The sequence below is a fragment of the Manis javanica genome, chromosome 9 (assembly GCF_040802235.1).
Source record: "Manis javanica isolate MJ-LG chromosome 9, MJ_LKY, whole genome shotgun sequence".
In the NCBI taxonomy this organism is placed as follows: domain Eukaryota; kingdom Metazoa; phylum Chordata; class Mammalia; order Pholidota; family Manidae; genus Manis; species Manis javanica.
In genome coordinates, this window is record NC_133164.1 from 118,073,987 (window position 1) to 118,098,275 (window position 24,289).

At 37.1% G+C, this 24,289-nt stretch overlaps 1 long non-coding RNA gene across 2 annotated transcripts in view; it reads right to left on the reverse strand.

The window, feature by feature from the left end:
- Positions 1 to 3,420: 3,420 nt before the first annotated feature.
- LOC118968779 (uncharacterized) overlaps positions 3,421 to 24,289 on the reverse strand; it is a 57,181-nt gene continuing 36,312 nt past the window's right edge. For both annotated transcript variants that reach the window (XR_012121410.1, XR_005056631.2), the window contains 2 exons: positions 4,760 to 4,836; positions 3,421 to 3,733 (listed from right to left, as the gene is read on the reverse strand). This is a non-coding gene — a long non-coding RNA (uncharacterized lncRNA). The remainder of the gene's footprint in view (positions 3,734 to 4,759; positions 4,837 to 24,289) is intronic.

The following is a 24,289-nucleotide window of genomic DNA, read 5'->3' on the forward strand; positions in this document are numbered from 1 at the left end:
CTCAAACCAGTTCTGAAATGTGTGCCCAGGCTTCCTCTCCACTTATTTCTGCCCCAAAACTCATGAGGTAGCAGTTGAAATATAGTCACCTCTTCTCAAAACAGATCAAGACTATGTACCCCCTATTAGAGTTGGATTAAAAAAATGGAGGAAAGGTGTACTTTCCAAAGGTAATACTTCGTTCTTAAGCTTGTGGACTTCTAATTAGATTTGGGATCACTTTTCTTGAGTATTCATCTTAGTGGAAGTGTATACACTGATTTTCAGAAGACATGTGACCCAATATTGAAGCAACTAATGACTAAGATCTCATCAAAAAGAACTTAGGATCCACATGTAAATTATGTCACTTGCCATATTGATGTCTTCATGTTGTTATGCAATTGCCTCTTGAGCAAAGAGCCTCTAGTCCAACCCATCTATTCAACTACATCAGACTTAGACATGAGCTACAAAGACTGAGTTTTGAGGTTATACCAAGTCCTTTTTTTATTGTGCCTTGATTGAACCAGAATTCAGATTTTCTAATATGTCAACATTCCTTGAATGCTTTTACTTAATACTGATGAGCTACAATGTGCTTGTACACTTTTGTTTTTAACCACTGTTCTCTATTTATTTTTTACCTCTATATACCTTCAAGGACCCAAGAAAACTAATGCTACGTATTGCTGTTTTTCTATTCTAACATCTGACTTGTTCCAAGTTTACGAATGTCCATTTAAGTATACTAAGATGAATATAAAGCTCCTTCCTGTGGTTTGATTTTGTCATTAGAAAAAAAAAATCAAATGTCAATAAATATTCACAGGGGTATATTATTAAGAAAGATACCTAGAATAATGAGATGATATGTCGCTAAACAGGTATGCAATTTCCTTGTCAGAAAGACCCTATTTAGTAAGAGATCCAAGATTTTATTTATAATAAAGTAACATGCAGATGTCCATGCTACTAAGAGAGAAAGAGGCAATCTCACAGCAAGGAAGCGGTCGGCATGTCTGAGTTCCAATTAGGAAAGGGAACATGTGAGCTGGAGAGAGCTTCCAGGTGGGAGGGTGAGTGGCGCCAGGCCCACACAGCACATTTCTATGCAAAGGATATGGCAACTGTTGTCTGTCTTTTTCCAATTACCATATATCAGATAACTGGTTTGATTCTATGGTGGGATGCAGAAGAATGTAAAGAAGTCCAACTTACCTTTTTCAAGACACAATTACATTTGTCAGAATGTGAACCTGACCTGCAAGTGAATGGTTTCTTTAAATTAAAAAATTAAAAAAAAGGATTCAGCAGGTCAGTCTATCTCAGAAGTGCCAAACCCAATGGTAATTCCAAGGCTAAGTTCAAAGGCAGGGTAGGTTTTGCCAATGAGACAGATGCTATCCTTGGAAGTCCTTTCTCCTTCTGTCGGGTAGCATCTGAGCCCTCTACATTACCAAACGATAACAACATATAATAGTAGTCGTAATTTCCCTGAGTATTTAAATCAAGGAACCACGTATATGGAAAATGTTCATAGCAACACACACCTGTACTAACGGTCTGCACATGTATAATAAAACACAAGGCACAGTGTTTTTTCTTGTATTTCACAAAGGCATGCTCTCTTGATTTACATCATCTCTATCTCATGCCCTTACAGATAATGCCTCTTGGAATCTTTCTGGGTGACATGTGGTTAGAGAGTTTGATATTTGTGCATTTAGATCACCAGATTTAAATCACTATTGCCACCAGATGGGAGTAGATTAATAAATAACTATACATAAAATGGAAACCCACTAAAAATGAATGAAGTAGATCTAGATTGTTCTGAATTTTAAAGATGTTCCAGGTATGTTATTAATTCAAAAAGTGGTCATGCAGACTATGCATATTCTAGACATTGAGGGGCAGTGCACAAATGAGAAACAGTCTCAGTTCTCCCAAATTTGCATACCAGTGAGGGATGGCATAAAATACACACAGATAAGTGTATTTCATATGGCCGTCAGTTCTGTAGAGGGAACAAAACAAATTAAGGGAAACAGGGTGTGTGTGCTGGTTGGGGGGCAGTATAGGTGTTTTCTTTCCTGAGCTTCTCCTATGATATTATATGTAAACAAAGATCCCAGAGGAAGGGACGGAGCAAGTCCTGTGGGACTGCGGTGTTAGGAAAATGTGTAAATCGGCACTAAGAAACTTGGAATAAAACTGAGAGAGAGATAGAGGATATAACTCATTTGACATCTCCTTTTTTTTTTTTTTTTTTGCCAGAACTTGCTCCATTCGTAAAGGAAAAATATACAAAAATAATGATATACTTCTACTATTAATTCTACTCGTACTGCTCCTACTGTTAAGAGCAACAATAGCTAACAACTCTTAAAGTTTACTATGTGTCGACAATCATGCTTAGAGTATCTTAGTCAGCTCAGGCTGCCGTAACAGAACACCACAGACTCAGGAGCTTCAAGAACAGAATTTATTTTCTCACAGTTCAGGGGCCTGGAAGTCTGAGGTCCAGGCGCCGCCTGGCTGGGGTCAGGTGAGGCTCTTTTCCTGGCTTGCGAGGGCCTCCTTCTGCTTTCTCCTCACTATGAATGAGGGGGGCTTAGGGAGGAGAGAAAGGGGGAGACATTGAGAGAGAGAGAGGGAAGGCCTTCTAGTTTCTCTTCCTATAAGGGTATTAATCCCATCATGAGGACCCACCTTCATGATTTCATCTAAACCTAACCTTCTCCTGAAGGCCCCACCTCCAAATACCATCACCCTGGGGATTAGAGCTGCAACAGAGGTACCTTGAGGGAATGCAGTTCAGTCCATCACATAGAGCCTCCCATGGATTTACTGATTCACTAGTTCGTGTCATCAATCAGTGAGTCAAGTAAGTTACATCATCAATAAGTTAGTCAACCTTATTAGTCAAAATTAAATCCAGAACAAGAATTTCCCAAATTCTTCTTGTGTCTTCTGAAATATAAAAATACAATTGATGTCTGTGACAGATCAACAGATCCCATTTTTTTAAACAGAATTGAAAGACCACCTTTCAAGAAATTTGACTTTATCATTTTCAAGTACATAGGATAATATAAGCCATGCTGGGAAACATTGCTTAGCCTTTGAGATAATCTGACACTATGTACTTTATATATTTAATGTGATTAAAATAAATTATATATAGAGCAAATATATTCAAATGTATTATATATATAAACACACACATATGTACATTTTATGAGTACAGAAAACCACTATATATATATACATATATAGAGAGAGTTTCAGAAAACTACTATATATACTATATATATATATATACACATACAGGTATTTCGAGTATAGAGAGAGAGTAGTTTGTTGTACTCATAAAGGAGTGCATTCATTCATAAAATACATTCATTCAATCATGAACTTATTTATGTTGTGGTGAATCTCAAATGCCTATAGAACATATTATTGAACACTGCTGTGTAAGAATTGCCTCAAATGTTAACATAGTCAAGAAATCAAACATGTATTAAATCCACTCAGGTTATGAGGCTGAGGAATCTAGACGGAGATTATCTGAGTGGTTCTGTCTCAGGAGCACTCCTGACGTCACGGTCCAACTGTAAGTCTGAGCCGCAGTCGGTTCTGCTAGTGAAATGCTGCTCTGAGCCCCATTATGTGGCCATGAGCAAGATGCTTCCATTTCTTGGCATGGAGACCTCCCCTGCAGATCACACGTGCTTCCTGCTAGTTGTGTCTGAGAGAGAGAATGAGAGAGAGAGAGAGAGTGCTTTCAAGGTGGAAGCCGCAGCCTATTTATAACCTAATTTCCGATGGCGCGTACTATCACTTCTGCTGCTTCTGCTTAATAAATGTAAGCATTGAAGTACATTCCACACCTAAGGATAGAGAAATTAATCTTCATCTCTTGAAGGGAAAGTACCAAAGAATTTGTTGATGTCTTATAAACCACCCTGAAGAGCATCTTATCTTTAACTCTCTTCTTATTTTGGTTACCAGACAGATAGTACAACACCAATATACATAGTGCATTTCGTTTTCAGGGACGTTATGATGTAAAGAAATACCTGTAACATTTAAATTGCGGATGGTACCGCAGGGTTTATGCCGCCTCTATAATGAAGAACATCTGGAAATGAATCTCAATTCTTCCACTTATTAAATGAAACAATGGACACATTGCGAACTTTAGCTTTTTACTCCGTAAAAACAGGAAAATAATGACACTTGTGAAAATTAAGTATGCTTATCCATTTAAAGAAATTAAAATGGTAACTAACACTCAGAAAATTTTTAATAAATATTGGCTGTTTTGATTTTTTTGAAAGTTTTTAAATTTATAGATATCTTTCTATTCATCTCCCTAAAGTAATTTTATGATGATAATCAGTAATAAAATATGTAATAAAACATTCATTACATTATTTAGAGTTTACGTAAACAACAAATCCATATTTGTACCTTCACAAGTAGCAATAAAAATTTATTTGTGTTTTTAGCTGACAAGTACATTGAGATGCACAGTTAGGCAGGAAATGTGCCATATGCCATATACACCTGGCCACTGTGTGGCTGTCCCTTAATCACTTTCCTAATGTCCTAATAGTACCTTAATATTGGAAGACATATGGCATTTTGCATCCATAGTGGAGCTTTTCCATCCTAGACAGAACAGCCAGGTTGACGGTTATTTACTATTCATCTCTGCCAGCTGTAAATATGAAGATGTAACTATAAAACCCTTCTCTGCAAAAAGACTTACCCCCAGGCATTTCACGTCCCCTTCTTGGACTGGCATCAGCTTGTGTCAGGAATTCTGCTATCGGTGCTTTGCATCCCCTGCTCAGTAATTAAAAATACAGTGTTTTGGTATACATGCAATTTTGAAAATAGAAGAATAAAGCTACTACTTAGCTTTGCAAGCTGAGCTCTGATGGCTTGAAATGAATTTCCATACCAGCATATGCAATTGATTTGGGCCAGTTAAAATATTCATGGAAACACAAACTGAAGCATTCATGAAGGTTTCTAGGACAGTATTTGATGACTTTCCAAGATGTTTTAATTAGACACTATTAACTATGATTCGTATTGAATTATGGAACACGTGAAGTCCAGTCTTTTAGGGCCACTGTAATTTACTCTGCAAATCAGCTCTACTCATTTTTTAGAATGCATTACTATAAAACATGCATAAATTCTAATAAATCTGATAGATTTTTTACATCAGTAGTTTCAGAGAACCTTTTATCTATTTTTCTAAATTAAAATAGGTTACATAGTTAAATTGTGAACCAAAATGAGGCTTCTCATTCTTTTCCTAGACATTTTTGGGGCAACTATTCCATGTTAGTCACTGACTATGTGTTGGGCAAAGAAAGTACATGTCCTGGAATCGCAAACAGCCTAGAAAAATTAATAAATTTACAAGAAATAGGTACGGGTCATTTGCCTACACACAGGCCTACACGGTGACAGTGAAGGAAAGGACGGAGGGATAGTCAGAGTCCGCTGTAGGGACACTGCAGTTTGTGGTTTTAGGATGTTCAACATGTCTACTCGGGCAAGACAGACAAACAAGGCTTGGTTTTAGAATTTGTCCACATCATGTGAGAAAACCATTGAGGGCCTGCTGGAGCCCGGGGACCACACAGAGTCTGAGCCTAAATCTAGTTAATGGATGAACAAAACCAACAATTGCAACAGAAACAAGGGTCACCCCTGATGGCCCTAGCCCGACTCCACATGCATTTCAGGGCCCGTCCTGGGAGCCAGCTGGGGGGCCTGCTAACAAGGAAGCACTGCTACGCACCACACAGCATCCACGTCACGGCATGGTCCTCTCTGTGGTGACGTGAGCGACTGAACTCAAGGAGCTGCATTGTGAGGCAAACATTCCTTGAGACGCACTCGAAGGTGGAGCCACTCAAAACACTGGGAAGTTGGCGATACAATAGTTCTGGAGAATTTAAATAATTTAAGCCACAAAACTCTCTTGTGAGTTTAACATGATTACCTTTGGTGAGTGTCACTTCTGTGAAATGATGGTAAGGGAAATGGGTGAGCATGGAGGGAGATAAAAATGACACCCAGTCAGCCTGCATGAGCAGAAGCCATGGACTTTTTTGATTAAACAGACAGTAACTGACATGTTGGCAGTGGGAGGAAATTTTCCAATGGTCAGTTGTCTACTAATGTACATGATTGAAAGCATTTGCCAGAAACATTATCCTTACTCCAATAGTATTTACTTCTATAACTGCAAAGTATTCTTAGAGCTTTTTGGTTTATTCTAGATTTGGTTATGTGTCTGTTAGTCACATTTTTCCTCCTTCTTTTAGATTAAAAAAGCAACAAAGATCTCTGATGCTAAGTACCAGAAGCAACTGTGCAGATTCCAGGGAAGCAGATAATGAAAAGGAGGAGCTGTGCATCATCAGTCCCGAGAACATCTGTGGGAGAGTGTGTGTGTGTGTGTGTGTGTGTGTGTGTGTGGTGTGTGTACTGATGAACAGAAAGCCGATGAAAGTGAGAAGACCAACATGGAATCGCTGGAGCACACCTCAGAGTTAGGCTGAGTATTAAGGAAATAATAATAATCTCAGGAAATGTTCATGCTTACTTAGTTGTATATGAAAATGTGAGTCTGATGTCCTAAGTGTGGAATACAGTTCAGGTGAATGGTATTTTCTTAAATCTTAGTATCAGCCTAGCACCCCTCTTTTATTTTTTTATTTTATATATTTTTAATTTTTTATTAAGGTATTGTTGATATGCACTCTTATGAAGGTTTTACATGAAAAAACAATGTGGTTATTACATTTACACATATTATCAAGTCCCCACCCACACCCCAATGCAGTCACTGCCCATCAGTGTCATAAGATGGCACAGAGTCACTATGTGCCTTCTCTGTGCTACAGTTTTCCTCACCCAGCACTCCTCTTTTATTGTCTCAAAAGAAAGATGCAAAATTTAATGTGTTAAAGAAGTAAGTAACTGAATTTTTAAATTTGTGCCTAAAGTAAAAGCAATACTTCAGGTTGCTTTTAACCTTCCTCGAAGTGTTCATGTGACACAAAGTTGTCTCTGTGCAAAAGTATGTGCTCTGCCCACACACATTCTAACTGTGAATAATAGTTATGGGTGAAAAGAAAGAGCCCCCCAAGTCTCAACCATGAAAATAAAATGAACATTCAGATTATCTTAAAAATAAATATAAGCAATGCAGGTAGGACTGCAAAGGGATCTCACGGGTTGGTGAGCCACAAAAGAGTTTATGATAGTATATGAAACAGATTACCCTACAATTGGTTTATGCTGAAATTGGCATCATTTTTCTCTTTTCTCACCCAACATACAGATTTTTCTAGTTGCTCACACTTATAATCATAATTATAATTATAATCATTTAAAACCTCTGGATTAGCTGCTCTTTTAGCCAGTGAGTCAGCGTGGTCCATTATTTTACTACCTAATATACCTGCTACGTAATATTGAAGAGATAAGTATTCACAAAACTCATTCCCTGGCAAATGATTTATTAAACCAACAGCCTTTGCAAGCCCAGAATTTTTTTTTTAAGTATAGCTGTGCTTATGAGACATTGAGGCTAATTAAATTTTCCTTTCACGTATTGAGTTCGATTAAGTGTTATCTCCATTCATTCAGCAGAAATTGAGTGAACATTTATCCTTCACTAGGCGCAGAGGCCTCCAGCCGGCCAGTAAATAGTGTCCCTTGTTCTTTGTTCTGAACAAATTAAGAAATAAAAATGAGCAGCATATGATGACGTAAACATCGGCCTATCGCTGGTAAAGAAGGCTCTGCTGGAGATTGCAGTTTAGTGAGCGGGGGAAGGACTCCGGGTGAATTCCCACAGGAGGTGCCGAGCCAGTCCCACGTGGCCGAGGAAGACCTACCACTGGAGCACAGGGCCGTCCGCGGTACTGGCTCTCTGGAGGAAAGGCGTCAGGCCCTGCGTGGAGTGCGTGCTAGGCTCCCTTCCAAGCAACAAAGAGGGCAGATTGTGTAATGAACTCCCACCAGGCCTGGGGGCAAAGACATTCTCAAGTAATCAGAATGCATATTCACTCACAATGAGTACAAGTTACTCTCCTTTGCCATCAACGTCCCCCATTCCTTCTGTCCCAATGGGGCACCAAACAATATATTTACAAGCTTAGCAGTACACATTTACTGAATGTTCTATGACAAGTATTTTACTTAGATAATATACATAATCTCATTCAATCTTCTCAAAACCCTAATAACAATGAGGCTTATATGGGTTAATAAGCTTTCATAAGATTATATACATATTAAAGGTCAGATATCAGAAAAAACTCATGTCAACCATAAAATATTAATTAAGAACATTAAAATGTTTCATAGAGCCTGGAGGGCTGTTAGGTCTGATTATATCTCTGCCTACATTTCTAACTTTGTCTCTCTTGATCCAGTCTCGCTGGCTTCATCAGCTATTCAAATGTTTGTAATGTTTCCTATGAAGGCCTTGAAGATGTGTGTCAAGAGGAAATATGTGTAGTTATTTCTAAGAGTTACTTAAAATGTTCTTTAAAATTTTTTGTGATGATTTAAATGTATGTCTTCAAATTAAAAATCTGGCTCAGTGTTCTATCTTAAACATCAAGTGTATTTATGAATGACACAATTCTTTTCTAAAATGAAGAAGTCAGATTTCTCTTTACCATAGTTTTTAATAAAAATATTCCCAGTTTAATGTTGATAAATTTGGCACATGACATATAAATTTAGTCTCCAATTCTGAACGAGACCTCTAATGCTATAACCTCTAATGCTATTACTGTCGGTGATTGTTTATATCTGTCAGTCATATATTTACTATTGAGAGCCTATTGTTAGGACATTGATTCTCAGCGTTCACACAGAAAATCTTCACATAAAAAGATTCAGAAATTAAGTAGGCTTTTGCCTCAAAAGGCAATTGGGCCAAATCTCAAGACCGTTCATCATTTTTTTTGTGATCTTATATACCTTTTTGTTTTCCATATATATTGCTCATTGTTATGTTTGAGTTACTGCACTACATCCTGGGATTACAAAATGATAAATGACAAAAAAAACATTTAAGATTTGGACAATAAGTGATAGAAGTTCAGAGAAAGGACATAGGGAAAAGTTAAGTGAAAAATGTGTAATATAAACTTTAAAAAAAACAGCAGAGAAGTAAGGGCAGAGGAAAAGGAAAGTCATTAAGTCATTCTGGGCAAGTCAAACTTCAGAGGAGGAGCTTAAACGATCAGATTTTATGAGATAGACGGGAAGACGATCTGCTTTCCTTAAGCTGCAGGAGACGCTGACACTTCGGGGGCTCAGGCAGAGTCATTGTCAGAGACTCCTGGGAGCGACAGAGCATTCCCAATCACCAGCACGGAGAGAGGCAGTAGCCCTGTTTGCCTCTTCTCCGACATTTAGCATGATTTTGCCTTGAGGAAACTATTTTCACTTCTTTGCCACACCTTCTTACAGGCGGTCACAAAGCTTTCTCCTTCAATTCCAGGAGGCTTGGGTAGGGGAAGAGCGGAGGGAACAGAAATGGCCTGCATTTCCTGTACCCCAGACACTGTAGAGCCCCTGGACTAGACTGCAACCCTATTCTGAAGAAGAAACCCTCAGGCTGAGAACGGAGTTCACTGCTTAGACGCTCAACCCCTGGGCTCTCCCGCATCAGAACCGTCAGAATCAGCTTTCGGAAATAGAAACCTGATCAAGTGACGGCTCAACTCAGAATCCTTTAAGCCCTGGTCACGTGTCGTGAGATACATTGCAGTCTTTCATATGGCAGGTGACATTTAAAGGAGAGAGAGGGGCTTGCAGCCTTCTTCCCGCTGTCCACCCAGCACTGGGGGCAGGGCTGAGATGAGGGGACTCGCAGCCGGGCTAGGCTGATGCAGCAGGGGCCCTGCCTGGCCACGCTTCTCCCCCACACCCTTACCCCTCCCCGCTCACGCCACACATGCAGTCAGGCCCCCATTGCCAGGCTCCACGTTTTGCTAACTCCACTTTGGCTACACCCACTTTTCAAGACTACGGAGAGTTTACCACTCCGTGAAGTCTTCCTTGATTTCCACCTGCACTAAAATATTCCCATAACAATTTCAACAAACTTTCATTGTAGCACTTTCTTCAGTGTTCTTAATATTTTTACATATCATCCCTCTCACAAAAGCTTTTGACAGCGTGGAGAGTAAGGAATGTGTTATTCATCTTTGTATTCACAATCCTTGGAATAAACTATTTTTTAGATAAAAGTTTTTAAAATTGTTATTAAACACATCCAAAGAATGATCCTCTCAAGATTCTCTCTGTTATTGTATCTGACTGCCCAAGTTTTCTTTTCATCCTCTTCTAAGATGATAATTTAACATGAGAACTTCCATTTCCTTGTTATATAACAATTACCCTCATTAATAATATAGTAACTACTTGTTCTTTAATGGAGCTTTATAGTGAGTTTATTCCATTGACTTATTTCTCTTTTTATGTTTCTTAAGAAGAAAACTTGTCCAGGTGTTCTGGAATAAACTTGTCTGCTTTTAGTTCTACGTCCAAATAGCTGTGAAAATCAATCCGAAGATTAAGGAAGAGTACATTGTAAATACTTTATGGAAGCTATGTGTGATTATGAACTCACGCATAATTTCCTGGTAGATTTTTACTAAATATTAAAGGACTGCAAAAATATTCTGGAGAAATGTGACAAAGCAGCTGGGAAAAATCCTATTATTGGTTTATTGTCCATTTTTCTCTCTCCATTTCTACATTCTATTATTCTAATCTGATGAATCATTTTATTTACACAGAAAACACAAATTGTGGCTTCAAGTTAGCTTCTATTAGAATAGCCACATTAACAGCATTTCTGAGTAATTTCTCTGTCTATATAGAAAAATGCCTTATTTATTTTCCAATGATTGTACTTTTTGGGTAATAACTTGAGCTTTGCCTACTCTATATGCTAATGATAAAAGATTCACATAAAGTCAGCTTGGGTATCTGTCAACAATTTCACTCTGTATGTCCTGAATATTGTCTGAAAAATGGCACATTTTTGTTATGAGCAACAGAATTATGCCCCATCATGTGGCCTTATTTGAGATTATATTATTAAATGTAGCATGAGAGATGAAATATGAAGTGGAACCTGTATGATTTCTAACTGCCTTTCTAATAAAAGCAGCAGGGAATTATCAAGTAATCCCATTTTTCAAGTGTATGTCTGCAACAGAAATAAAGCTTCAGTCTTCATTCTCTATAGGCAACTCCATTAAGATTGTATCAGTTTCATCACTGTGGATTTTTTCTTCCAATTTATAGAATTTCACTCTCATGAAAGTATTCACAAAGCTGTAAATAGCTTTGCCTCACTAGAAACATTTTCTTTGGACCGTGAATTTTTTTCCCCTCTAGATTAGAAACATCTATTTTACAATTCTGTGAATGGTACCGTTTATGAGAATAACAGTACAGTCTCTGAAGATACTTGTGATTATTTCAGTTTTCAACAAGAGTCCACAATTGGATTGAAAATGGATATGCACCTGAACGTACTGTTGAATCACAGATACACATTAATCACTAATTTGTCATTATTACTCAGTGTAACATATTCAGTTCCTGTCAGAAAGTATACTGGTTAGATTTCCAAAGAATCTTATTTACTCTGCGGCATTCATACCTCTTCTCTTTAGAAAGCTTAAGCAGTTTTGATAGATAGAAAAATACCTATTTTCCAGGGAGGAAGGCAGAGTTGATTTAAAATGAAAAAGCACTGCCTCTGCTGATTTCCTCTGTGGAAGGTCTTACTGGATATAAATGTCTCTAATGAGTTGCTGTGACTCTCCTTCCCAAAAAAGCCTTCTGCCATCTCTGTTTATTTTAACTTAATATCCTTTTCTTTGTTTGATAGGTTTAATTGTGATTATCTACAAAAATAAAAATATATAGAGATTAATGTACAGAGATCATATGATTACCCAGATTTCACTGCTATCATGTGTATTCTCATGTTTTCTATCTATGAAAAAAAGCCTTATAGACATACTGCAGACATACTGTCCCCACCCCCATCACATTCCCTTCCAGCTTTTGCCAAACATGCTGATTGAATGTGTCTCTCCATTCATATATAAATATATATATACACACACAATATATATATATATATATTTATGTATTGTTTATATATATGGTACAAATGAATATATATATTTACACAGAACATATAAATATGTCAGATAAAAAATTAAGGTAGAATACATTGTAAATATAGGATCTATGTGTGATTTCACACACACATATATATAAACAGTATATACTGTCACTAATACTTACATAAGTAATAAAGCCCTGTCTGATCATTTTGCAACATTTTTTATTCACTTAAAATTAAGTATTTGATAGCTATACCCTTTTAGTTTAATCCATTGTCTGACCACACTAAATTTATTTATCCATTCTCCAATGGATGACTGTTTGAATTGTTTCCAGATTTTTACTACTGAAAACAATGCTGATTGAGATCTGTATGTAGTTCTCCTAAACTGCATGAACACAATTTTCTCAAGGTGTATTTCTCTATTTGTGGAATTCCTCGATTATAGAGTCTTTACTTCCTGCTTCTAAGTGTGTGTAATAAACAAAAAGGGGTTCTCTTCTGTGTCATTGTCAAACAAGTAATTAATTTCAAATAACTTTCTAGTGGGGAGATACTAAACTTTTCTGAGGTGGATTGTAAAGTATTCCTCTCTGTGGTTGCAGTAAAAGTTATTTCTCCTTTAAAAATGCCCTCTCCTCTCCTCTTACCTCATAAATGAATAAAAAGCAGTGAGAATTTTTGAAGGTAATGGACTCAACTTGTAATTCAGCTAATGAGAATTTCTACACTTCTTTTTTAGCATTGCAAAGTTTCCAATGCCTCATGCTAACCCGTGACTTGCAAGCAGTTGCTTCAACTGGCTCATCTTACATGTGTATAGAACAAAACACATGCAAAGAGGAGAGAAAGGAAATTGCTTTTTCTAAAATGAGCATTCTCCCTAATGAGAATCCAGTTAGGACCTTCAACCTGGACTGTCAGAACAGTGGACGTATGAGAGTAAGCACTGTCTAAGAAATGTTTAACAACTCCAGTAATTGGTGTTGTCAGCTGTAAAATTTTTAAGTATAAAATGCAAACAGCTGATTTGACAAGTAAATGTATTTAAGGATTAAATTTTTAAACAATAAAATGCAATACACGACCAGTTAAAAGTATCACCTGTATCCAATTTCTGTGTGTCTTTTTTCCACCAATAAATATCATGCCAGTAAAAAAGTACCAGAATAGTGTCTGTCCATAACAAGCAGCTATTTATTTACTGATACCCATGATGCTTATGGCTGATATTTATATTTAAAAAAATAAAAGGACAACCGTTTGTGATGATCAATTTCATGTGTCAAGTGGGCGAGACCATGGCACCCATTGTTTGGTCAAACACATTCTGGCTGGTGTTGTGAAGGAATGTTTTAGATGTGATTAACTTTAAAATCAGTGGATTTTGAGCACAGTCAATGGAGCTCTAAAATATGAGTATCATATGCTTCATCCAATCAGCAAAAGGACTTGACAGTAAAGACTGAGGTTTCCTGCCACAAAACTGCAACGTAGAAACCCTGCCTGAGTTCCCAGCTCAGCACTGCAACGTCAACTCTTCCCTGAACTTCCAGCCCTCCGGCCTGCTTGCTCTGCGGGTTTCAGACTTGCCAGCTCCACCATATGTGAGACAATTCCTTAAAATAAATCTCTTTCTTTTTCTTTTTATAGTTTCCATTTCACATCTCCTCTATTTTCATTTATTTCATGCATATTTTCTTTACACTCTTCAGCATAGTTATACTATCTATTACAAAAAGCCATGCCTGCTAATTCCAACATCTGGGCCATCTTCTGGATGGCCCCCATGTGGCTGCTTGTTCTTTTGAGTTGGAATCATCTAATATGAGGGCTCGTATGACTAGTGATTTTGGATAATGTAATGGTTAATTTTATGTGTCAACTTGACTGGCTCAGGGATTCAGATAGCTGGTAAAATAGTATTTCTGGCTGTGACTGTGAAGGTGTTTACCGAAGAGATTAACACTTGAGTCAGTAGACTGAGTAAAAAGATGCCCTCATCTATGTGGGTGGGCATCACCCAATCAGTGGAGGGCCCAAAGAGAACAAAAAAGTAAAGAAAGGATGAATTATTTCTCCTTTTCTGGAGCTGGGACATTCGTCTTCTGCTGCACTTGGGCACTGGTGTTCCTGGTTCTCAAGACTGCTGGACTCTGGACTTAGACAGCCCACCCCCTGGTTCTCATGCCTTCAGCCTTGAACTGGGAGTTATGCCATCAGCCTCCCTGGGTCTCAAGCCTTTGAACTCAGACTGAATTATACCACTGACTTTCTTAGTTCTCCAGCTTGCAGATGACATATGGAACTTCTCAGCCTCCATAATCACAAGAGCCTGAGTGAGCCAATTCCCATAATAAATCTCCTCTTCTATATCTAATACATCCTATTGGTCTGTTTCTCTGGAGAACCTTAATACAGATGGTACCATTAGACCTTCTGAATGAGACCTTATAGAGACTCTGGATAATATTATTCCCTTCTGAAAGAAATACGTTTCCAAGTATTTTTTAAATATCAACCTGCAGTTAACTTTTAAAATTCTCAATAATTTCATTAAAATGGTCATGAACTATGATTTTTGAATTTTGGGTAGTTGGATTATTTTGCACTTCTTCCATTGATTTTTATTTTATTAAAGTATGAATTAAAATATTTGCCTTGATTGCTGGAGTCACTGACACCCCCTTACATTTTGCACCCAACCTGAGTATTTCATTTGCCTTTCTAGTAGTCTCATCCCTTCTCAGAGAGAAGGTGGTGTATGTGTCTGACCTGGTCATGATCTCTGTGTGCTAGTAAGGTCAAGCACGACGCCCTATTTGGTGCTGTTGTTGCTAAATGACTTTAATACCATGACCTCAGAGGATGAATTTTCCAAATACAGGCTGAATCTCTATTCAGCTGCACTATTTCTGCAGCTGCCACGCCCTCTGCTCCTCTTACAGGCACAGACACACATAAAAATGAAGTCACGAGGATGATACTCCTTTTCCCCACCAAACAGAGGAATGGCTAGCTTGTCCCAGAATTATTTCCATTCTCTCCTGGGCTATGAACTTACTCTGTACCCTGCTTAAGCTTCTAGAAAAAACTAATTCCACCATTCTAATTTTTTTCCCAAAATGAACCTTAAAAAATTTGAAAATAGTACTTTTAATTGGCCTCATGAAAAAACTCTACTCAAAATGTCTAGATAAGCATGTTTGCTAAATTCTCAACAAATAATCCAATAAACCCTCTTATTTATAATCATCATTTTTAAATTAAATCTTAGAAACAGTGCTCAAATGTTCATTTTTCTAATACTAGTTGCAACGGTGACATAATAAACTCTCTCTTTCTCTTCCACCATTTCCGTGCTTCCCTCCAGCCCCCATCACTATAACTTACGCTATTTAAAATGTTACATGTATAGGATTAGCAGTCAAATTGTTTGAGAAAAATATGTTTGCCTGCTTATACATTAAGATACACATTAATTACTTTGCTTATTTATTCATTGTTCAATCTATTACTTAAGTATTCATATATCAGTCTTTTCTTTTTTAATTATTTTTCCCCTGCTACTGTGGTAGTACAATTTTGTCAGCTAGGACACTGCCGAAAGGAAGCATTGCCCATCTATTTCTTATATTACTTGTTACTTAAGAAAAATGACATCTCTGAAATCACTAATTCCTTGGGTTAAATTCAGAAATAATTGAATCATCTTTTATATTTCTACAGAAAATTAAATAAGATAATGATGTAAGTGATAACACAAGATACGCAGTGAATGGCCAATAAAAGTTCAATTTCTTCTGACTATAGGTAACATGTAACTGGATTCTATTTGGAATTTTACCATTGTTGTTTATTGACCTATGTGATTCTGCCTATCATTATTTGTATTATCAGAGAGTTTCCAGACTGATAAATTTATCTTTTGAAACCTGTAGGTAAGGTGTTGTATGCCATAGACTAATTTTTGACCTTCATAATGTAGCCAGGTTAATTACTAGTTAATGAAAATCATTTATTTTGCCCATAATAAGCTGCTCAGCAGGAATTTTCCACTTAATTAATAATGACATGTTATATGAACCACATCTGGCATTTTGCACCCAATTCAAGGCAGTTTCAGAGACTAACAATCCACAATAAATTTGAATATGTCTTTGCTAGCCATGGTAACAATTCATGATAAAGAATGTTTTATAAATAGTGTGTAATGACTAGTCAAAGTCATATAAAGATTCAGCTTCTCATAGATATCAAAAATAAGTTGAAGAATACTTCTTTGTCTTAAGAGTAGACATGAAATCTCTTGTTTAAAAATTAAACCGTGTTCTAGCCTTCAATGGCACTCCTCTCCACATTTTAAATATTAATAATTACTGATCTAATTATTTTCCAAATGAACATATAAAACATGCATAAATGGCAGAAAAACTGTCTAGACCCCTTTTGCAAAATTAGTCATTTAAAATATGCCTGATTACGATTATTAAAGAAGTCATACCAAAGGAGTTTACATATAAAATAACTTAAACTCGATTTAATGGATAAGTATTTTGATGATTTTTTTTAAAGTAGTGGGTCAGTGTTACCAGAGATGGGTCCTCGGTCTCGAGGGATGCAGAGAAGCCATTGAACATTGAGAGTTTATTTGGAGATTTAGAGTTTAGAAAAAGACAGGTATACAGCTGGAGAGCTGGGGAGGGGGCAGCCCCAGGGAATGTTGCACAGGGAGTAATAGGGAGCGTTTTTATATGAAGGAGATAAATCGTCACTCAGAGGGGTTAGGTCTCAAAGGGAACAGGTGGAGTCTTCCTGGAGGTTGGGCTTGCTCCACGCTCCCTGTAGGGGCAGGTCTGGGCTGATTTGGTTCCCCTTGGAGCTGTCGTGGCTCCGAGGAGGCATGATGTTCACTATGTTAATGACAAAGGGGCATGAGTTTCACTGTGTTAATGAGTGTATCATGTATTTGGTGGGGAACTCAGGGTGGAACTTCTCCGCATTGGAACCGGCCAGTGTTGGCCAGTCTACTGTGCGTTCCCTCACCCCCATCCCAGCCAGAGCAGCTTGTACAGAACGTGTGGGACGTGAGCAAGTCCCGCACTAAAGTCTCGCTCCCTCTCCCTGCTTATGTCTGTCAACCTACTCTAACAAAGGAGTATTCATCCTTTAATAGGACTATGTGTTTAAGGAAGTAAAATAAATATGTTATCTTTGGAACATTTCAACCTTTAATCACAGGAGATCATAGCTCTGTAATTTCACTTTATTACCAAAATGAATTCCACCAATCAGAATAATGCAACTATTTTAAGCATTCTGAAAGATTACAAGCAGTAACCTTTATTGAGAGCTGCCTATTCATGTTAATTTCTGTCTTAATAAATCTCAGGTCAGATATATTTAAATAAAGAGGCAAAATGTTGGGCTTCAGAGATGCTAATGAATGTATCACGTTTCCAAAATAGAAATAAATGATGTAGGATTTCAGTGGGATTGTTCAATCTATAGCTAAAACAACATCACTGTCAACTCTAAATAAATAAGTGACTTAAACTATACTTTATATAAACATTTATGGTGAGGGTCTAAATTAAGTTTCAGTATTGTATATTGCTTGAAAAATCAGAACAGCTTCAAATGGCCTGTGTGGTCCCCCTCCCATTCTGCTCCCAGGAATAAGGTCCTCTAAGCAAACAACCTCCTCTCTCAAATGTATCTGGTATGTTTCTGCTCATCCTGGAGGGTGTGTGTCAGTTCCCTGCCAATCCAAGGGGTTATTCAAGCCAATTACGTGTCTCCACAGGAACCATGGGGCACCCCACCCTCTTGACTAAGCAAATCTTGCCTTCCGCACTCCTGCTAATTCACTCTGCTCCCAGTTGCAACCCCCTGTGGCCCTGCAAGGTTTGGAACAATCTCCCCAAGTGAAGTTTGACCACCCACATAAACCCCCACCCCTTCCCCCTCCCCGGGTGGGGATTACTTCTTGAATAATGGCTTGAAGAGGGAGCAATTAAAACTGTATAAAAACGATAATAACTTTTTTTTGCTTCAATGTGCAACGTGGTAAATTGCATTAATTAATTTTAATGCATTCCTTGTTGAAGCCCAACTGGGTCAGCATGAATTATTCTTCATATATTGTGCACTTTACTATCTAATATTTCGCTCAAGATTTTTAGTAATGAGTGTTCTTAAAATGTATTGGCATTGGGATTTTCCTTTATTTTGCTGTCCTCATTTCGTTTTAAGGTGCTGCCTAGCCTTGTAAAATTATATAGAGGGAATTTCACTATTTTTATTTTGAATGTGGGAAAGTTTGTGTATGATTGGAATTACACATTAGGCAGATGTCTGGTAGAATCCATCAGTGACTCCAGCTGTGTCTGGAGTTTTCTATGTGGAAAGATTGGTAACTATTCATTGAATCTGGCTTTAGTTGTAATTCAAATTTCCTTTTTCCCATTTCATAAATTTAATATTCCATCAGTGTTTTTTAGATCTTTATCTAAATTTTCCTATATATTTCTGTAAAGTAGTTCCAATTGCTCTACTGTTCCTCTTGGATTTGTTCGTGCTGCCTCGTCTCCCTGAATGCAGGATTTTTTTTTAACTGAGTTGCAGATGTTCCTGAAAAAAAGCTGTAGGAAAAAATTGTTAGGCCCTCAGTGTTGCTTCCACATTAGAAGCCAGAGACTCTGGCAGCTCTGAATCAGCTTGATCCACACACCTACTGGGAAGATGCTAAATTGGATTTAAGTCTTTCAGTCATATATAGTCCTATTATACCTGTAATCTTTAGACAAAGCATTCCCCGCCAAAATTCTAGGCATTCTAACAAATTTTCTGCTCATCCTACTCAGGCATGTCAGAAACTTTGATTTTTTTCCCCCCTCTAATCCTCCTCTTTTTTCTGGCATTGCTTTATCTCTAATAACATTTTCTTGGTTTCATAGTCTATTTTGTCCGCTATTAGTATAGCCACTCTAGTTTTCTGTGGTATCTGTTTGCACATTTTTCCATCATTTTACTTTCAATCTACTTGTATCTTCAAGTCCAGAGTGTCTCCTACAGACAGCATGTAGTAGGATATTGTTTATTTTAATCATATTGACAAACTCTGGCTTTTGATTGGATTGTTTAATTGGTGCACATTTAATGTTATTACAGATATAGTCGGCTTAATGACTTGTGGTCTTGTTTGTATTTTGTATGTATCTCCTCTCCTCTATGTTCCTCTGTCTGCTATTAACTGCTGTCTTTTGCATTAAGTGAGTATTTTCCGGTATAACATTTTCATTTCTTTAGTAAGAAGACTAAATAAGTAAAGAGAAGAATAATGAAGGGCAGGGGGAGGAGGAAGAAGAAGAGAACAAGGAGTGGAGAAGGAAGACAAGCAAACCTGATACTCTCGGGCTATAAAGATGTTCTACTTATTCAATTAATTTTGCTCCATGTTCTAACTCTGATTTTCCAATCTGTCTGTTTAGATCTAAAGGAGTCAACATTAATATATTTTAATCTTAAAATGGTTCCAGTAAATCATACACCCAAGTAAGTGACCTTGAGTCAATTAATTTGAAAACCCTGGAATTGTTGAAAAACACATAGTTTCACTGGCTTCAAAGTTTTCTAAGGAATAAGCCTAAGCAGGCTCATAGAGGGATTTCTAGAGGAGTTGACTCTGAATGTACTTTGACCTGGTCAATCTTTAAATGAACAAGAAAGAAACAAAATCAAATAGTCCATGGGATGTGTCCAATAGTTTGCTGGGACCCACAGTCCTGTGCAGGGGGTGGACTGGCATTTGGATGGCAAGGACCCTCTTCTGGTCTCCCAGAGAGAGGTAATGCATCTGAGGGTATCACTGCTCTGTCTTAGAAGCTCAGCTAGTAATGCTTTAATTCTGAAGATTAATTTGCAAGAAGTTAACTCTTATCCATGGTATATTTCAAGCAAATATTGACTCTGTTGCATTTTTTCTTAGGCATTTAGTGCTATTTTTTTATTTCAACTTTCAAATGCAAATATTTTCAAAATTTCAAAATTCACAGTTGAACTAAAGCTTGCTTCAAATTCCTTATAAAATGCATCGTGGTTTTGGTTTAAAAGTCAAGTGAATGTCATATTGAGAGAAAATATATTACAAGAAATATAGAAAAATCCTTAGACATATAGTTATGTTTTGCATTTCTCATGTTCTTTAAAGGAAAGGCTATCAGGTACATTGCAGTCATGATCTGAATAGGATACTGAGGATTAGAAAATGAAAAGAAAATACTGGCAAGTAACACAAACTTATTCTTGCTTGGTTCAATATTATTACATACATTAGAATTGTAAAAATCAGTCTTACAATGAACCAGCCACAAGGTTGGTCTTAATTAATTCAGTCTCCTGTGAAGGACCATAAATGAAGCATAATTCATTTTAATCGTCATTTACCCTCCCTTCCCCTTTAAAAAATGAGAGTGAACTTCTATTTTAACCTTCTTGGCTTAGTGCTTTAATTCAATGACAGAGTGAAAATATATGGAAATGGATTAAATACCCTTTTATATTTTTTCAATAAGCATTGGCTCTAACCTGAGCATTTCCTTGTTGACATTAATGCAGTTCACTCAATAAAAAGCTGCATTAAATTCCATATCCTCACTTGATTTATCAATTATATTCCTTTCCAGGTTACTAGCTTCTCACTAAATTTTTATTACTAAATTATGTTGATGAAGTGATGCTTAGATTTCTCTTTGGTGCTTCCTAAAGTTATGAGGCTGATTTTCATGCAGGTTTCCATCATCATCTGTCAGACTATTTCTTGGTGATCTATTGGAGCAAATACACACATACACAAACACCTACACATGCACGCACATGAAGTACCTTAGGCTCTGTGACATTTCACATAGAGATCCTTAGAGATAGAAACAGTTGGCATTATGGAAAATGGAGGACCTATTTCCTACAGAAATAACTATAGAGACATTTAAAAAATATCCCCCAAGATATAGTTCAAAATCAGCAGAGACTCATACCAACATGCCAGTCCAATCTCTGTAAGAAATTTATATTAATGAGAAGGCACATGATTTAAATAATGTTACCCAGAATTTATATACTCACCTGTGTACAATTTGTCCCATATGACCCTGGTGGTTTGCAGACAATATTAAAATTCTTTGTACTGTTCTGGTTCTCAGAGACCTAGGGTCTTTAACTACTACAAAATTGAATAACCATCAGTCTTCCCTGCAGGAGCTTATTTGCAAAGCAGACAATAATGTCACACTCTTCTCATACTCCCCTTGTCTCCATTGTTCCCACAATTTTACAATATTAATTATTATCAGCAAGTCCTCAAACAACAACTAGGCTGAAAGTAAAGGATGGGATGAACAAAAGTGGCACCTTTTTATTTTGAAAGGTTTCCCCTAATTGCTACCACACTGGGACATTGGGAACGTAGAGCACCTTTGAAGGGCAAGAAGCCCAGAAACGTGACGAACATTGTGGTACGTGGGGAGGCCAATGATTACAGAAATACTGTGAGTGAGGCTGAAAAAGGATTTCACAAACAAGACACACACATGACAAACCATAGAAAACAAACAAGAGAACCGCATTGATATGAACAGCTTCTTATGAAAAGATATCATTAAAATTGAAAGGACAAACTACAGCGAGGAGATGATATTTTCAAAAGATGTGTCTAAAAGGAGATGTATATAAAAACTTTCAAAAATCACATGTAAAAGCCAAGCAAGCTAATAAAACAAGGAGCAAATGGCATAAACATATATGTCATAGAAAAAGATACCTAAAGTACTAAAAAGATAATCCAAAGTGCCATGAGGAAAGTACTAAAACTCATTAGTCATTTACTAAACCTAACTATACCCATTGTCTGTGACCTATAATTCAACTCCTAGGTATAAAGCCAGAAGAAAAACAAACATATTTACCCAAAGTGATATATGACCTAGATAACCATTAGCAGAAAAATGGGTAAATGAATTACTGTATTGTCTTAGCCTGGGGTACTAAAACAAAAATACCATAGACTAAGTAGTTTAATCAACAGAAATTTATTTCTCACAGTTCTGGAAGCTGTATGTCCAAGGTCAGGGTCCAGTGTGTCTGGGTCCTGGTAGGGGCTCTCTTCCTGGTTCACAAAAGGTCACCCTCCAGCTGTACGCTTACATGGCTGAGAGTGAGTGACTGCTGGTCCCTGCATCCCCTGAGACAGGCACCAAACTCATCGTGGGGGCTCCATCCCCACGTCTTCATCCAAATCCAATTACTTCCCAAAGCTCCACCTCCAAACACCATCACACTGGGGACTAGGGCTTTGGCGTATGAACTTTGAGGGACATAAACCTTCAGTCCATAGCAGATATATTCATGCAATGGAATATAATACTATAATGAGAATAAAAGTGTACCACATGCAACATCTCACAACTATAATTTTGGACAGAAGAAGTCAGACATAAGAGTATATATTATTTCATTTATATACAGCTCAAAAATAGGTAAAAGTTACCTATGGCATTATAAATCAGGTATTTTCCATTGGGGGTGGGGTTCATGACCAAAAAGTTCACAAAGGAAGACTTCTGGGGTTTGTTAATGTTCCTGTTTTTGTTTTTATTCCCTTGCTATGTCTATGAGTGTCTTTACTCTGAAAATTCATTAAGCTTTCTGCCTGTAATCTGCAATTTTTAAGAGTCTATTACACTACAGTGAAAGATGACTTTTAAAATATCTAGGGTATGAGGCCAAGAAAAGATACAGTCACTGTCAAAGGGAAGTACCCTTGATCAAGGTTACAAATAGCTAAATATTAGATAATAAATTAGATTTTTAAAGTTCAAAACCTTTCTTTCAGTAGTATAAATGAAAGTTATTTTCTGTTAATATGTTAATAGACAATAGTCTTAAGATATCTTGATTTTTGAAGAATTGGAAATGGTAAAAAATATTAGCCATGGCTTCTGGAAAAAAAACAAAAACAGAAACACTGCATAGTAGGTGAAAGCAAGTGATTATCTCTAAGAATGAAAGGAGAGTTTCTCCAAAAATAGTGTTCAAAAAACTGAAGGAGAAAATTTCAGGTAGTTATTTGGGATCCTTAAAAAATCATTCAAGGATGTGTTCTCTTTATAGTTAATGAAGAAAGTCAAGTGAGTGCAGATTGTGATAAAAAGGCCTGGATTGAAATAAAAAGCAATAGGGCATGATAAGAAAATAGCACAAGGAAACTCAAAGTTCATAAAGCAGAATTAAGGTTCAACTGATAGTTACATTATTACAATATAAAAAACAGACTCAACATCATGTAGGATGAAATTTATTACAAACAGAACAAGAGCAAATAGATGCATCTGATGAGAAAGTAATGAATATTAAAATCAGGGAACAAAAATGCCAACATATATATAATTTATATTCCCAATGCAGTGACTACAGCAACTAAAACAAAATAAATAACCTCAGACAGATCTGAAGAGTTCTGTGCTAGAGAAAGCCATCTCTAAGCAAAATGAAAGAATGACCCTTCATTAATCAAAATCCGATATAAAAGTTGCATCTAAGGATACTGTCAATAATTATGAATTGTATATAAGTTGTCAACCTTGAAAATAAGATAGCCAGTTAATTTGCAAGCAAAATGAGTTTACTTTGGAACGGCAGAGGAATTGCAATTCAGGACATGCAAGCTGGGGCAAAACTTAACTAGGTTAAGTCTGGAAAAAAAGAAAAAAATGGAGCTTTATGGGGAGAAAGGAGGAAGTTGAGAGAGTGCTTTCTTTGAATGAAAGACAACTGGAGAGAAGTGAGAGCTCAGGGTGGTGATTTTTTCTCACTGGCTGGGCTATCGCCAGGCAAAGAGAAAATCTTCCTCCCTCCAGCTGGGGCAGCAAAGTAGGCTTCCTTCTGTTGGAAAATGCAAGGTATTTGACCCCTTCCTGGCGGGGTCTGCAACTGGCGAATTAGTAGGCAGTAAGAGAGGTCCTCTTTTTCGGCCTCCTGACCCTATTTGAAATGCAGCTTCCTTTATTCAGTTTCACAGAGTTTAAAAGAATCATA